At 47.6% G+C, this 17,258-nt stretch overlaps 1 protein-coding gene across 2 annotated transcripts in view; it reads left to right on the forward strand.

The window, feature by feature from the left end:
* RTF2 (replication termination factor 2) overlaps positions 1–17,258 on the forward strand; it is a 76,024-nt gene that overhangs the window by 36,191 nt on the left and 22,575 nt on the right. The gene's annotated exons all lie outside the window — the stretch shown is intronic.

Raw genomic sequence — 17,258 nt, forward strand, 5'->3', positions numbered from 1 at the left:
CACGCCCTGAATAAATCTTTGTCGGTCTTAAAGGTGCTCCTGGACTCTGATTCTGTTGAGCTACCGATAGGTCACTGCAGGGTCTGCGGCTTTCAGCACAGAAACACCGCAAAAGCGCTGCGTTTGCTTTTGAGATTCCTCTGGCCCGCCGAAGGGAGACTGACCTTCTTAAGGGGTAGAAAGCATTTTCCACAGGTGACCAGCGTGTCTCCCTGACAGATGCTAGCCCAACAAGGGAGACCCACCTGTCTCTGGTTGTTTCTTCATGGGTCCAACTCAAGCAGCGACCTCTGCGTCAAATCAGCGTTGTACTTTTGGAGACTGAGAAGCAGCATTTCGAAAACCAGTCTTGACAAATGACTTTGCCCCCTTCTTATGTGTCACAAGCCTCTCAGAGAGGAAGAAATAAAAGGAAGGAGCTCCTCAAGACATCCAGCAAGAACTGTAGTCCCAGGTCAGACCGTGGCAGGACATGAGGTGCCACCCAACTGATCTTTGCTAGAGAGCCCTGCTCATGGAATGCCCCTGGCAGAAGACACCATATGGCAGGGGTGCTCAAACCGTGGCTTTCTGGTTGATTATTATTATTATTATTATTATTATTATTATTATTTATTTGATTTGTATGACCGCCGCTCTCGGAAACCGGCTCGCGGCGGTTCACAACATTTTAATACAATACAATATATTAATCATTAAAATTCCCCATTAAAACCCCATTAAAACAATGACTAAGTCACAATGATGGCGATTAAAACTATTCCCGTACAGGCCCACTGGATGAGCAGAAGGGAACGGAGGATAATTGGGCATAGGGTGGAACACTCTGGGGAACCAGGTCAGTTTAGTACTGGTCTCCCCCCTCCGGGGAGAGGGGTCCGATCTTAGCCCCGGGCCATCACCCGGCCTTAGACAAACGCCTGGCGGAAGAGCTCCGTTTTGCAGGCTCTGCGGAACTCAGAGAGCTCCGACAGGGCCCGCAGCTCTTCAGGGAGCTCATTCCACCAGGTAGGGGCCAGGACCGAAAAGGCCCTGGCCCTTGTCGAGGCCAGGCGTGCCTCCCGGGGTCCTGGGATCATCAGCAGATTCTTACCCGCAGAGCGAAGTGCCCTGCGGGGGGCATAAGGAGATAGGCGGTCCCTCAAGTATGCAGGACCCAAGCCGCGTATAGTCTTAAAGGTTAGTACCAAAACCTTGAACCTGATCCGGAAACAAACTGGCAACCAGTGCAGCTGCTTCAGCAGAGGCTGAACATGGGACCTCCAAGATGATTTAGTGAGGACCCGTGCAGCTGCATTCTGTACCAGCTGTAACTTCCGGGTTAGAGACAAGGGTAGGCCCGCGTAGAGCGAGTTACAGAAGTCTAATCTAGAAGTAACCGTTGCATGGATCACAGTGGCCAGGTGTTCCGGGGGCAGGTAGGGCGCTAGTAGCCGAGCTTGGCGTAGATGGAGAAACGCCGTCCGGGCTACCTTAGTGACCTGGGCCTCCATGGAAAGTGAGGCATCCAGAATCACTCCCAAATTCCTGGCTTGGGGCACAGATGACAATTGTACCCCGTCCAGGCAGGGAAGACGCGCTTCCTGTTCCTGCTCCCTTCGGCCTAGCCAAAGGACCTCCGTCTTGGAGGGGTTGAGTCTCAGGCGGCTCTTCCTGATCCATCCAGCCACTGCTTCCAAACAACTGGCGAATTTTTCTGGGGGGAGATCTGGCCGGCCATCCATCAAGAGATAGAGCTGGGTATCATCAGCGTACTGGTGACACCCAAGCCCATAACTCCGTACCAGCTGAGCCAGGGGACGCATATAGATATTAAATAACGTGGGGGAGAGCACCGCTCCCTGTGGCACCCCACATGGGAGTGCAAAGGAGTCGGATAACTCCTCCCCCACAGCGACCCTCTGTGATCTGTTCTCTAGAAAGGAGGATAGCCATTTAAGAGCCACCCTTCCAATCCCAGTATCAGCGAGGCGGTGAACCAAGAGCTCGTGGTCAACCACATCAAATGCGGCTGACAGGTCTAATAGCACGAGAATGGCCGACCCGCCCCGGTCCAGCTGGCGCCGGAGATCATCTGTCAGGGCGACCAGCACAGTCTCCACCCCATGGCCAGGACGGAAGCCAGACTGGTATGGATCAAGGGCCGAAGTTTCCTCCAAAAATGCTAGGAGCTGGTCCGCGGCGGCCCTCTCAACCACCTTGCCCAGGAATGCAAGATGCGATACCGGGCGGTAGCTGGCGGGGTCCCGCGGATTCAGCGATGGTTTTTTCAGAAGAGGGCGAACCACTGCCTCCTTGAGCCGCTGAGGGAATTCTCCCGATGTAAGGGAGAGGTTTATAATCTCCCTCAGGGGAACACCTATCCGTGGGTCGCTGATCTTAAGCAACCACGACGGACAGGGATCAAGGGGGCAAGTGGTCGCCCTCACCGACCCTAGCAATTTGTCCACTTCGGATAAAGAGAGCCGCCTGAAGCCATCAAACCTGATCAAACCTGATTATGGACTACAGTTAGCCATGTGCTGGCAGGGGCTGGTGGGAATTGTAGTCCATGGACTTCTGGAGAGCCACAGTTTAGCCACCCATGCCGTATTGCAATCTGTGTTGCTATGCGACAGTCATTATTTCATAGAATCATAGAGACCTCCAGGGTCATCTAGTCCAACCCCTTGCACAATGCAGGAATTCACAGCTACATTCAAACTTTCGCAAGCTTCTCCCGTTTTCCATGTCCCTGGATCTCCCACTTGAAGGTGGATAAGGATTGAACTTGGGAGCCTTTGCTACACGAAAGCAGCATCTTTCTATGGTTTCCTGCAACATTTGACGGGCAGTATTCACATTGTGGCGCAGAGTGGTAAGGCAGCCGACATGCTGTCTGAAGCTCCGACCATGAGGCTGGGAGTTCAGTCCCAGCAGCCGGCTCACGGTTGACTCAGCCTTCCATCCTTCCGAGGTCGGTAAAATGAGTACCCAGCTTGCTGGGGGGTGAACGGTAATGACTGGGGAAGGCACTGGCAAACCACCCCTATTGAGTCTGCCATGAAAATGCTGGATCGCGTCACCCCAAGGGTCAGACATGACTTGGTGCTTGCACAGAGGATATTTTTACCTTATTCACATAATACTTTGATATCTTTGGTAGCCACTTAGAAGAATTGGCAGGCTGGCCATTTGTTCGTTACTATCCTCACCACGGCCACTGTTCTGCATGCAGCTTACATAGAAAGGTGACCTGGTGTCAGTTTGAACTGCAGAGGTACCACATGGAAGCCTTGGAAGGGTGCTGGAGTGAACTGAAATACACTGGGTAATAGACAGCCCGGAACTAAGTTTTCCACCAGTCTGGTTCAGTGTAAGGAAGCATCATACGTTCGTATAAATCATCCCTTTTTCACCAGGGGTTGGATCTAGCCAGCTATTTCAGTCAACCTTTTCCAGTACCAATAGCCTGCCCCACATGGGTTATATCCCTGCAGGTTCTGTGTTCCACAGCAGTAGCCTTTTGGGAGGTCCATGGGAAACCCCTCCTCCCTTTTTCTACCTGCAGAAAACCTGTTGGATCAACCCTGTATCCAGACTTCCTGTTTACGTCCTTTTAAGCCACTGATGAATCTTCAGTGCCAATTCAGGCATTCTGATTTAAGAGGAGCCATGTTGGATCTGGCCAGTGGCCCATCCGGGTCAGACTTTCTGTGTCACACAGTGAATGAAACCCAGGTGCCATCAGGAGGTCCACCAGAACTCCAGAAGCCCTCCCACTGTTGTCCCCCAAGCCCCAAGAAGACAGAGCATCAGGCCCCAGACAGAGTGTCCCAGGTTATGCATTATGGCTCTGCTCCATCTAGTGGCACAATCCAGAGTTAATTCCTGTTTGTTATTTCGTGCTTGGTCCCTGTCTTCTCTCTTCCTCTGCTCTCACATGCCAGTTCCGTTCTCCTTGTCCTGTTTTTTTTTTTTTTAACCATAATTTTCCCTTATGTCTGAGCTGATGTACCTTTGTTACTGCTTTGCCTCTAAAGAGTTATTTGCAAGCCCATTTTAGAGCGTGGTTTTGGAAGCAAGGCATTCACCCTAGCATTTCAATCTAGCACCACTATACACTGTCAGTATCAAAAATTTCAAGGTAGAGGAGGGAATAACTGAGCCTGCAGCATTGCCACATTTTCCCATTTCAGTTGACGTCATTGTTAATCCTGAATAAGAGGTGTGAATGGTTAAAGAGTAAAGGTATCCCCTGTGCAAGCACCAGGTCATGTCTGACCCTTGGGGTGACGCCCTCCAGCGTTTTCATGGCAGACTCAATACGGGGTGGTTTGCCAGTGCCTTCCCCAGTCGTTACCGTTTACCCCCCAGCAAGATGGGTACTCATTTTACTGACCTCGGAAGGATGGAAGGCTGAGTCAACCTTGAGCCGGCTGCTGAGATTGAACTCCCAGCCTCATGGGCAGAGCTTTCAGACTGCATGTCTGCTGTCTTGCCACTCTGCGCCACAAGAGGTTAAAGAGTGGCAACCTCTAATCTGGAGAGCCAGGTTGGAGTCCCCGCTCTTCCATATGCAGCCAGCTGGGTGACCTTGGGTTAGTCATGGTTCTTTTGGAGCTGTTCTTGCAGAACAGTTCTTCTGGAGCTCTCTCAGCCCCACCGGGTGCCAGTTGTGGGGAGAGGAAGGGAAGGCAGTTGTCAGCTGCTTTGAGACGCCTTCAGGTAGTGAAAAATTGGGTATAAAAACAAGCTTTTCTTCTGAACAGCTGATCTGTTGGTAATTTCTGAAGAAATGTAATTGTACGCATGAGGAAATGGTTGCAAGCTAAGTTCCTAAGCTTCTAACTTGCTGTAAGAGAGACGCTCATAGACTTGGACAGCTCCAGCAGAAAATAGGCCGATGGTCTCAAGGGCTTTGCATGAATCAAAATTTCCTATTTCTAATGCTGGGATCTCTCATAAAATTAGTTAATGTTTAATATTTTTTTTTTAAAAAATGGGGTGAGTGCAGGTTATCCTGAGCTGCTGAAATCTAAACTTCTAGTACTTAAGCCACAGTGATATTCCGTACAGCATAATTAAAAACAGCATGTATGTGTGAAGGAGAGCTTTGGGATTTTTCTGGCCCCGTCCTTGTTCTGGAAGCCTTTTACGGCAGTGAAACCAGTCTTTGTAAATGAGATCTGTAGATATGACATTGCTGTTGATTATAAATAGTCTCTGTATGGCTTTAACCTCTAGGCTTCTAGCAGTGTACAGTGAACAATGTGGGGGGGGGGGGAGGAAGAAATGTGCTTTTTGTTTTAACTCTCCAGTTGCTGAAACTTTCCATAGCAGGGCAGGCAAATGACATCAGCCGTAAGGATTCCTTTGGGGATACTGTAGGAATGATGGAACATTTGGAGACATTTTGTGTCTTTTCCTTCGTCCTAATCTAAATAAATTCACTTTCCCTTATATAGTTTGTGCGGCTGAAGTTATTTTTGTTTCAGCAAAGTTAAGAGGTTTATACGATGAAATGAACCTGTATGCTGTAATGGTTTAGACTAGAGGGTCAGGCCAGGGATCTGGAAGACCAAGGTTCAAATCTCTGCTCTGCTGTGGAAGGTCTTTGGGTGACTTGGGTGCTCAACCTGTCCCGCCTCAAAGGATCTATATAAGAATCAACTCTTCTTCTTCTGTAATATCAGGGGCTCTCTCAACCTCACCTCCATCACAGGGTATCTCTTGTGGGGAGAGGAAAGGGAAGGCAAATGTAAACTGGTTTGAGACTTCTTTGGGTAGAGAAAAGTGGCATATAAAAACCAACCTTCTTCTTATACCCCACTTTTCTCTGCCTTAAGTCGCAGAGTGGCTTACAATCGCCTTCCCTTCCTCTCCCCGCAGCAGGCACCTTAGGGAGGTGGGGCTGAGAGAGTTCAAAGAGAACTGTGACTGGCTCAAGGTCATCAAACTGACAATGTAGAGGAGTGGGGAATCAAGTTCCGTTCTCCATATTAGAGTTCTGTCGCTCTGAACCACTACACCATCCAGGGAGAAACACAGGGTGTTAATGCAGTATAATGATAATAAAAACTCTGGGTATCAGATCTGCCATTAAATTAGAACTGTACAGGAAAAATTCAAAACAGCATATGCAACTATTTTTCTTATATTGCTATTTTTTTAACTGACGATGGTGAATATAAAAAGCCTTGGCACAGCTATGGGTGGTATGCTTGTGGAAGCAGAGCAGTGCCTGCATTCCATGTCACTTAAAGCAGGGTTAGTCAACCTGTGGTCCTCCAGATGTTCTTGAACTACAATTCCCATGAGCCCCTGCCAGCGGATGCTGGCAGGGGCTCATGGGAATTGTAGTCCATGAACATCTGGAGGACCACAGGTTGACTAACCCTGACTTAAAGGATGAAGAACGTTGTATAGAATCAGGGCTTTTTTTTAAGCGTTTTTTTCAGAAAAGCAGCGTCTTGGCCAGGAGAGACCTGCATTCAGATCCCTGCTAAGCCTTGAAACTTGCTTTCAGCCTTGGGTTAGTCATTCTCTTTTGACCTAACCTGCTTCAGAGGGTAGTTGAGAGGAGTAATTGAGGGAGGGAGAGCCAGGCTTGCCCATCTGAAGGAAGAGGGTGGGCTAAAATAAACACACACAAATCTTACAATAACCAGCTCTTGCCAAAAATTGCAGATTCTACAACAGCCGATTCTCACAGAGAATGTCCCTAAAGGCTGCAGCCTAAGCAAACCAGTTAATCCTCTCTTGTTTTCTTCTGTTGCTGTCATTGGACCTGTGCTGCACAAAAAGCTTTGGGAGTGACAGTAAGGAAGGGGGGGCTATTGGGTGAAAATGTCCCTGTGCAACTTTTGCAGCGACAGGAAGAAAAAGAGTAGAAAAGGGTCTGTGTTTTATGCACAAGATTAGTAGGGGGAGAGATTTTGCTCAGTCCCCTGTCTTCCTTGCAGCCCTTTGTGCCTGATGGCTTTTTCCTCACAGGGGGTCCCGTGACCTCTCCCGGTGCCTTTGCTGGAGGGCCTTCTTGCCCAACTCTGTGTTTTGTTTTGTTTTGTTTGGATACAATGTCAGTGACATGGTATCTGAGGAAGTGTCCATGCACAGGAAAGCTCATACCTAGGGTAAACTTTGTTGGTCTTAAAGGTGCCCCTGGACTCTAAATTTGTTCTCCTGCTTCAGACCAACATGGCTACCCACTTGAATCTCTTTTGTTTGGAATCCACTTCAGCTTCTTCTGCTTTTAGCCCCAGAGACTGACTCAGAATGAGCACAGGTACTTCTGGAGACTTTGGTGAGGAAATATAGAAGAAGAGTAGTTGGTTCTTATATACCGTTTTTATTTACCCAAAGGAGTCTCAAAGTGGGTTACAATCGCCTTCCCTTTCCTCTCCCCACAACAGATATTACTGAAGAAGAAGAGTTGGTTCTTATATGCAGCTGAAAGTGACCTTACAGCATCTTATTCTTTGAAGAAAGGTGATTGGTTATATAGCTTGCCATCTTGGTGTAGTGGTTAAGAGCGGTGGTTTCTAATCTGGTAAGCTGGGTTTGATTCCCCTCTCCTCCACATGCAGCCAGCTGGGTGACTTTAGGCTCGTCACAGCGCTGGTAGAGCTGTATTGACGGAGCAGTCCTGTCAGAGCTCTCTCAGCCTCACCCACCTCACCATTATCTCTCCTGTCCCCAGACCAGAGGAGTACATTCCACTACTGTACCAAATTACGTTACATTCTACTATTCATTACATTACAATCTACTATTGTAATCTTCTGAGCCAAATAAGAAATAAAATAAAGAGGATGTATGTATGTCTCTTCTGGGGGAATTGGTGAGAATATACATGTACATGTAAAAATTGAATGAGGTTAGCATATGCAGTGAGATAAGAAACCAATATCTCTGTTAAGTCCTGGGGAATGCTATTGTTCTGAGTGCTGGAATAACTTGCAACTCATGAGTTTTGCTTTTTAGTCTGTTCCCGAAGTTCCTCTGCAAAGGAGAACCTGATTCAGTCCTTACATCTGTAAAAGGGACATACATATATCCTTTTTATTTCTTCTCTTAATTGGAATAGTAGGTTGGTTTTCTTGTGAATAAGGAAGGAGAAATGTAGCAGTCTGGCATAACCACAAAGTTATTAAGTTAAAATTAATGAATGGAATTAGGTAAAAACCCACATAACAAAATTAGTAAAACATTAAAGCTCACCCTATTAATTCCATGCTGTACAAAATGTACCATCTCCAAATCAGATAACAATCCACTCAAGCTGCATAGGATACATTTAGATGCACGTATATCACCATATGCGTACACTGTTAATGTTAGTTAATCAGGTTATACATCGATTATAAAGCTCAGAATCTCATTATAGCTCTCATAGATGAAATCATGGGGGGGGGGAAGAGCGGGTAATTTGATATTGTTCTGAAATTGCTCGTTACAAAAAGCTAAGAAATAAGGAAACGGATCCCTGCCAATCTGCTGTTCTCTTACTTGGGTTAAGAAATTATTCTTTGACATTACTGGTGTATCTCAGATCTTCTAAATGCAATTTTTTCTCTCTCCTGTAGAAGCCAATAACCATTTTAGCTACACTCTAGTAGGCAAGTTACACTTTCTGCCTTTTCCCTCAAAATGATTTCAAGTTCTCGAGGTTCTGATGGAATTGTGCTCCCTGTCCTTCATTCAGAACCGTTTAGAACTGTCTTCCAAAACATTTTGTTGTTGTTATCCGTTCAGTCGTGTCCGATCCTCGGCGATTCTATAGGAAAGTCTCCGCCACGCGCCCCTGTCTCTGACTGCGTCTTTTAGTTGCTTCATGGTCCCTGTATGGGCTTTGATCGTGTCGAGTCCTTTGACAATCACGTTTCCTTTTGCCGCTGACCATGCTGAGCATTAATGATTTTTCTAGCAAGTTTGATCACATGATGTGCCCAAAGTAAGTGAGCTTCAGCCATAATATCTTGCTTTCTAATGACATAGTTGGTTTCTCCTCTCTAAAACTATCCTGTGGATAACTGTGGCTGTCCATGGTATTCGCAGCATTCGTCCCCAACACCATAATTTTGATCTTGCTACATTTCTAGAAACCAATAAATAGTCTACCTTGGATTCCCCATACCACCAGCACTGTCCAGATTGCATTTATACCGAACCGTGTACCATTTACAGATCTCACAGCCATCTTCTTGTGGCCATGCTGTTGTCCAAGTATTAAGTATATCTCGCCTGAGTCATCCCTTTTAATGACTCTAAAAGGCAGAGTGTGGAAGTCTAAACTGAAATGTCTTCTCAGATGGAGAAGGGCCAAGTGGAGAGTAGGGGCAAATGTACCACTCTGTCTACAAAAACCTCAACCTTGTTTTCCACAGTATTAACCCCCCCCCTTTGCTGTACCTTTTGTATGTGTATCTCTCCTTTGCTCTTATATATCTCGGAAATCTGATCTACAAGCCTTTGTGTGAGCAAATGAATTGATAGCCTTAAAGTACAGTGGAATGCTGAGCGGTGATGTAGTTCTTGGGTGCAGTCAGGGAGAAAATCAGGCTGGCTCCATCCCATAAATCCATAGAGGGGGCATGTGCGCACGCACACACAAAATTCAGTCTTCCGGGGACCGTTTTTATTAGGCCTTTGAGAGCCAGCTTGGTGTAGTGGTTAGGAGTGCGGACTTCTAATCTGGCGAGCCGGGTTCAATTCGGCACCCCCCCCCCCACATGCAGCCAGCTGGGTGACCTTGGGCTCGCCACAGCACTGATCAAGCTGTTCTGACCAAGCAGTGATATCAGGGCTCTCTCAGCCTCACCCACCTCACAGGGTGTCTGTTGTGGGGAGAGGAAAGGGAAGGCGACTGTAAGCTGCTTTGAGCCTCCTTCGGGTAGAGAAAAGCGGCATATAAGAATCAACTCTTCTTCTTTGCTTCAGAGAAGGTCCAATAAATCCTTCTATTCCTGGATCATTTCAGGAGTAGGAAAGCTATCCAGCCGGAACCCATGCTCTGTATAAAGATGTTTCCCTCTTTATCAGCCGGAAGGCATAATGTGAAATTTGGCAGCTCTTTGTCACTGCAGTCTCTGTCTTCAGTCACATCTGCCTGCAGGGTAGCAAGCAATTGAAACCGGTCTGTCAAGTCTGCAGGGGCTATTAAAAAGGAAAGGTGGTTTTGTGTTTTATGTATGAAGAGGTCATTTTGATAGGGACGGGGATGTCGCCAGTGAAGACCGTTGAGGCTGCTGTGTGCATCCAGTCTGGTCTATATACCAGTTTCTCCACCCCCGCCTAAATGTTGGCAAACACTCCCATGATTGCAGAGGAACCTCCCGTATCCGGTCTTTTTTCTCCCGCAAAACCTGACCTCTTTTACTTTGCCCAGGACTTTCCACTTCTCACAGAATGGGAAACCTGAACGGCATGATCAAGTACGAGAAGTCATGTTGAGCCAGGCCAGTGGCCCATCTAGTCCAACACTCAGGGTCACACATAGATGAAAACCCAAGTGCCATCAGAGCTCTACCAGTCAGGCAAGAATTGTAGAAGCCCTCTCACTGTTGCCTCCCAAACAACCAAGACTACAGAGCACCTCTGCCCCTCTATGATGATGATAATGTTTTCCGTTCAGTTGTGTCCGACCCTCGGCGATTCTGTAGGAAAGTCTTCGCCATGCGCCCCTGTCTCTGACTGCTTCTTTTAGTTGCTTCATGGTCATCCCTGTATGGGCTTTGATCGTGTCGAGCCAGCGGATCCTTTGGCGGCCACGTTTCCTTTTGCCGCTGACCATGGCGAGCATTAATGATTTTTCTGGCAAGTTTGATCGCATGATGTGTCCAAAGTAAGTGGGCTTCAGCCGTAATATCCTCCCTTCTAATGACATAGTTAGTTTGCTCCTCTCTAAAACGATCTTGTTGGTAACTTTGGCTGCCCATGGGATTCGCAGCATTCGTCTCCAACACCATAATTCGAAAGCATCTATTCTCCTCCTGTCTTCCTTCTTCAGGGTCCAGCTTTCGCATCCATAGGTTGTTATGGGGAAGACAACGGCATTGACTAGCCAGCACTTTGTATTAAGGCTGATATCCTTACTCTTCCATATTCGGTTCATGCCTAACATTGCGTTCCAGCCCAGTGTTATTCGCCGTTTGATTTCATGGCTGCACCCACCACTTTGACAATGAGAACATGGAATGTATTGATGATTTCATCTTTCTTGGCTCTATGATCAATCCCCTCTCTACCTTGGGGCTATTAGCTGCACATGGACTTCTGTGCCTCCTTGTTTCCCTGGAGCAGTTTATCAGTGTTCTTGTTTGTAACTGCATACTATTCTGTCCCGTTCCTGTGCCCCCCTCCAGTACAATGAGGATTAGTCTTCACTAGCTAAGCTAATAACCTATCAGGTTTATCCGCTTGACAAGCCACCATTACAATTTTCTCTGCTTTGAGCGTCTTAGTTTTAAACTCAAGTTTCAAGGACTTTGAAAATGTTCAGAGAATCTCTGTTACAGGTTATACGCCCTGGAGAATCGCAGGCTTTCACGATGATGAGGAGGAGGGGGGCAGGGTGAGGGGGGGGGAGGAGGTGGTGGTGGTGGTGGTTGTTCTTATATGCCGCTTTTCTCTAGCTGGAGTCTCAAAGCGGCTTACAATCGCCTTTCCTTTCCCCTCCCCACAACAGACACCCTGTGAAATTACTGAAGAAGAAGAAGAGTTGGTTCTTATATGCCACTTTTCTCTACCCGAAGAAGTCCCAAAGCGGCTTACATCCACCTTCCCTTTCCTCTCCCCACAACAGACACCCTGTGAGGTGGGTGTACCCAATCCATTCAAGTCACACAGCTCTCGTGCTTTGGGGTCCACGAAATGTTTGCAGCTTAGCACTGAGCATGATGCACAATAGGAATGAGTCGATGTTGCTCTTCCCCTCTCGCTGTCCAGACACACTTTACGGCAACACACAAAGCACAAAATAGGATATGTGGGAATCGTGTGGGTTTTGTGGGAGAAAAAACTACAAGTGGGGTTTATTTCCATGGCTTATATCTAACTCAAGTCCTGGTGCTTTGCACCAAACCACAGAAGCAATTTGCCTGTAATGTACTGTTTGCAAATATGAGAACAGTATTTGCTGGCGTATAAGACTACTTTCCCCCCCTGAAAAACATGCCTCCACGTGGGGGGGTCGTCCTATACGCCGGGTGCCCTTCAGTTGGGATAGACATAGCTGCCCATAGTGGCCCATAGTACTGTAATGTAATGTAACGAACTCTATATTTTGAGTGGAAATGTTGGGGGGTCGTCTTATACGCCCAGTCGTCTTATACGCCGGCAAATACGGTAGTTTAAGTTAACCTTGCTGCTCTCAAGATTTTTGCACAGGAGTCCTAGGCTGTGCAAATGATTCTAAGGCAAAAGAAATATCCGTTTTCCAGCTGGTCACCACGGCAGAGGTTAGGAAAGAACATTCCCCCAAGGCCAGGCAAGCTTCTGCCCCTGCAACCCTCTTCACTTCTCTCCTGTGGAATCGGTCTGTCCCTATAACCTAGTGCTGTGCCTCCACCGGACACCTAAACCAGTGTTGTCTTTTGTTTTGTTTTTTTCATTGGCAGGGCTTCACTAAAGGATTGGCACTGATTGCCAGGGCTCCATCCGAGAAGCCCCGACAGTCAGTTCACAGGTGCAGCTGGGCAGCTGCAACATGAAGTGGTGGTTTCATTTGTGTAACAAGGAAATCAAAGGCAAATTTGAGATGCAAAATTTTCCTATTGCCTCAAATGGCTTTTCTTTCCCAACCAAAGCACACACCCCTCCTCCATTGAGAGATCAAATGGAATGTGTGTGTGAGATCAATCCTGGAACAAATTTAAATGCTATAGAAAGTCCGATTCTATGAACTTGTGAGTGGGTGGGTGGGTGGGCAGGAGGTGATGTGCCAGTGTTTGTCTCTTGTGGCCCTTCCTTGCATACCCAGGGAACTGCTAATTGCAGCTGTAGGATGGGAAGTGAATTTCCTCCAGGTCAGGCTGGATTCTGGGAATTTTTGGTGAGGGGATCACTTCGGCATGAAACTGGGGTCACTGTGGGTAGGCAGGTAGTTGTGAGTTCTTGCATTATGCAGGCAGTTGGACTAGATGACCGTGGAAGTCCCTTCCAACTCAATGATTCTATGTATAATATAGTTTTTCCTGGTGCACTTTGGGTCTTCTTGCTTCCCTCCCTGCAGCACCCTACAGATTTGTTTGTATTACACGAACAGAATTCCTTCTCTGTGGTCGTGAGAAAAGTTTGCTACTCATTGTTTTGCAGTCTCGATTGCAGGCACCCTAATGGGATTCTGTGCCTGAATAGAGTGATGTTCGGAACCTTCTAGAGCTTAGTTGGAAGCATTTTGTGGGCCCTGTCCGAAACAAGGGAACGGGTGCTAGTGTGCATGCTTTGAGAGCCAGAAACATCTCCATGCTCAGTTCTCTGTTGACTGAGGCAGCCCCTGCATCTTTGGAAACTTCCTTCCTCTCACTTCTCTAGGGAAGCGGAAGTTGACTCTTCTGAGTCCAAGTCTTCTGGCAAACCATCAGATGCTTTCCTGAATCCCTTAGTAAGTAACCAAAAACCAAGCACCCTGCTGAGGATTCAGGCTGCACTCCGGATGCCTCAGTGTGTCTGAACTTTGAAAAACTGCCGTCCCCTGGGATGGATCCAGATTTTGAGTTAGTGGAGTCAGATACCCTTTTGCTCTTCTTTAGAGCTTGCAGAGAAGAGGGCTTGTTGTACAACTTAGATCGGTGTTCCCCAACCACCGGGCCGCGGGGGGGGGGGGTGCGGGCGCACCAGTAGGCATGCTTCCCTCCCTCCCCTGTGGTGCGTGGTCACTGCGCCGGGAGGAATCGCCAGCTCCTGGCGCAGTGAGCACTGCGCTGCAGGGTGGGGAGGGAGGCGTGCCTGCTGGTTTGCTGACGCTAGCACGCCTCCCTCTCCCCCCCCCCCGGTCCCCAGACCGAAAAAGGTTGGGGACCACTGACTTAGATCAAGGTTAGAGAACATGGGTAGGATGCATCAAGAAAACCGAGCCTTCTGTTTTCCCGTCTCACCCCTAAATCCATCCCTATGCAAGGAAAAGGAAATAAAAGTTGCACTCTTATCTGAACGGATATAGGGGGGGGGGGGACTCATCTTTGTGATGTGTAAACCGTGTTCTTGCACAATGACTCCTCTCCACCCTGCCAGCTATCAATGCACTGTGGCTTACTTCTTACGTTTAAAAGATCTTTACGTTAAAACCCCCCCAATACAAATGTGTTATGATACAGTCGCAGGCTACTTACTTGAAGACCATTTCTTGGTTCTGTCATCCTTTGTAAAGGTAAAGGTATCCCCAGTGCAAGCACCGGGTCATGTCTGACCCTTGGGGTGACGCCCTCTAGCGTTTTCTTGGCAGACTCAATACGGGGTGGATTGCCAGTGCCTTCCCCAGTCACTACTGTTTACCCCCCAGCAAGCTGGGTCCTCATTTTACTAACCTCAGAAGGATGGAAGGCTGAGTCAACCTTGAGCCGGCTGCTGGGATCGAGCTCCCATCCTCATGGTCAGAGCTTCAGACAGCTGCTTTACCACCCTGCGCCACAAGAGGCTTTGTCATCCTTTGTAGACATGCCTAGATTCATTCTACTGTTCTCACCTCACATTAAGACTAGGACTAGGATAGCAGGTGAATTCCCTGCAGGCCAGGCTGGAGTCTGGAGATTTTTGGTGTGTGTGTGTGGGATCACTTGGGCATGAAATTGGGGTCACTATGAGTAGGCAGGTAGTTGTGAGTTCCTGCAACACGCAGGGGGTTGGACTAGATGATCCTGGAGATCCCTTCCAACTCTCTGATTCTATGTATAATGTAGTTTTTCCTGGTGCACTTTGGGTCTTCTTGCTTCCCTCCCTGCAGCACCCCGCAGATTTTTTTGTATTACACGAACAGATGATGGACTAGATCAGGGGTAGTCAAACTGCGGCCCTCCAGATGTCCATGGACTACAATTCCCAGGAGCCCCCTGCCAGCGAATGCTGGCAGGGGGCTCCTGGGAATTGTACTCCATGGACATCTGGAGGGCCGCAGTTTGACTACCCTGGACTAGATGATCCTGGAGGTCCCTTTCCAACTCTATGATTCTATGACTGAAGACCATTTCTAATGTTCAGGACATATTCAGCACCAAGACCAAAACTCTGGAGCAGGCTTATAAACTGAAATTACCTGCATGGTGTGTGAAGCTTACTTGCCATGTTTCCTGCCTACAGAAGCAGTACTTCTGTGGTTCATTCTTTAGCCGCCTGATCCTCTGCCCAGAGAGCCTAGTTTCAAATTTCTGCAAGACCACACCTAGGAATCAATGGCCTCTCTCTGCAGCTGTTGATTTCCCCCTTGTTCAACCATCACCTACATCATTACTGCCAGGGCTAAAAAAATTAAACCCAACCAGCTGGGTTTTCACTATCTTCTCTCTGGACTGTATTCTTGAGTTAATTTTGCCTTTCCTTCCCAATTCTCTGGACCCAGTTTTCCTCTTCTTCATAATCTCTGTGCAGGATGAATAGGAAGCTGACCTACCTGGTTGGGAGCTGCAGAGACCAAGAGAACATGGAGTTGAACGCTTCCCTGCTGAAGGCAGTGCAGCCCTCCTGGGGAAGGATGCCACAGACATATTTTCTCCCTCTCAGAATCCAAGAGTATCTATTCCCATTATTTTACCATCCCAAGGAAGAATATTCATCATTGTCACATCCTAGACCTGTCAACACCTTCATTCTCAGTAGATGATTTAAGACTGTTGTTCTTCACTTCTCCATGGCTAACTCAAATGGCCTGATTTGGCTTAGTCAGAGGCACACTTCCACATTTTGGCTTCTTCCGCAGGGTTCTTCACTTCAGTTGAGAACCAGGGTGGTGTAGCGGTTTAGAGTGGCGGCGGTTAATCTGCAGAACCGGGCTTGATCCTCCACCCCTCCTCCCTGTGCAGCCAGCTAGGTGACCTTCGGTCAGTCACAGTTCGATCAGAGCTCTTCCAGCCCCACCAACCTCACAGGGTGTTTTTTATGGGGAGAGGAAGGGAAGGCAATTGTAGGCTGCTTTGAGACTTCTTCGGGTAGTAAAAAGAGGGGTATAATTTATTTATTTATTATATTTATATACTGCCCTCCCCGAAGAACCAATTGTTCTTCACCAAAGGCTCCACCTGCTGGCACTACCACACTTCTTTCGGGGCTTTCCTATAAATATCGGACCATTCCCTTCTGCGTTAGAACTGCGTTAGGAGTTAGAACTGCTTTGCTGCGGCTGGGTGCACAAAGGCAGCTGGACACCCCCCACAACTCTTGAACCATAGACTAACAGCTGTTATTTGTTATGCACTTAGTTATGCACTGGCTTGTCATCCATGCTCAGTCACTGTTTGAGCTTTCTCTATAATGTCGGTTGCTCCATCTACAATCTTCAGCAGAATTCCCGCCCGTCCAGACTTGTTTAGAGCAACAACCTGGTCTTAGACTTCTGTTTTCATGAAGCGTTATGTCCGAGATGACTGACTGGACTTAATAATGCCTTCCCCAGGGCAGTGTTCAACTCCATGTTCTCCTGGTCTCTACAGCTCCTCATCAGATAGATCTGCTTTCTGCCCAGAGATTATGAAGAAGAGCCAGACTGCTTAGCTGTAACCAGTATACTTCAAGCAGCCATTTGTATACTCAGGTGTCCTGCTCCCATTCCTCCTGAGCACTTGTGCATCTTATGGACCTGTTGCATCATTCCAGCAGGATGAAATTGCCCCACCCCTCAAGGCATGCCCATTGCCAACCTCTCCTTCGAGCAGAGTGGACCATGCTACCATAATGCTCACACTCAAGCCATCCGTTAAGATAGATTCAAGTGGGTAGCCATGCTACGATGCCGTTTACCAATTCGCTCCTAATGTACTTTCTCCTTATACCTGTCCTCTCATGATCCCGTCCCATTGTCTGAGGAATGACAGACAGATCCATTTATTTTGGTCAACGACAAAATACAAAACAGTAAAACGCTATATGAAGTTGATTAAAAGTTCCAAAATACTTCCTGTGTTCAATAGATCCTTCCCAACCCTTATACATATTTAGCCAGGCACTTCTACATTTAATTGCTAATATTGCATGTTTGGCAGTAATATAGGATGAATTCTGATTTTTATCCAAGGAATGGAAAGGCCACACGAAAGCTCACGCCTTGAATAAATCTGTGTTGTTCTATC

The sequence above is a fragment of the Paroedura picta genome, chromosome 4 (genome assembly GCF_049243985.1).
Source record: "Paroedura picta isolate Pp20150507F chromosome 4, Ppicta_v3.0, whole genome shotgun sequence".
Taxonomy (NCBI): domain Eukaryota; kingdom Metazoa; phylum Chordata; class Lepidosauria; order Squamata; family Gekkonidae; genus Paroedura; species Paroedura picta.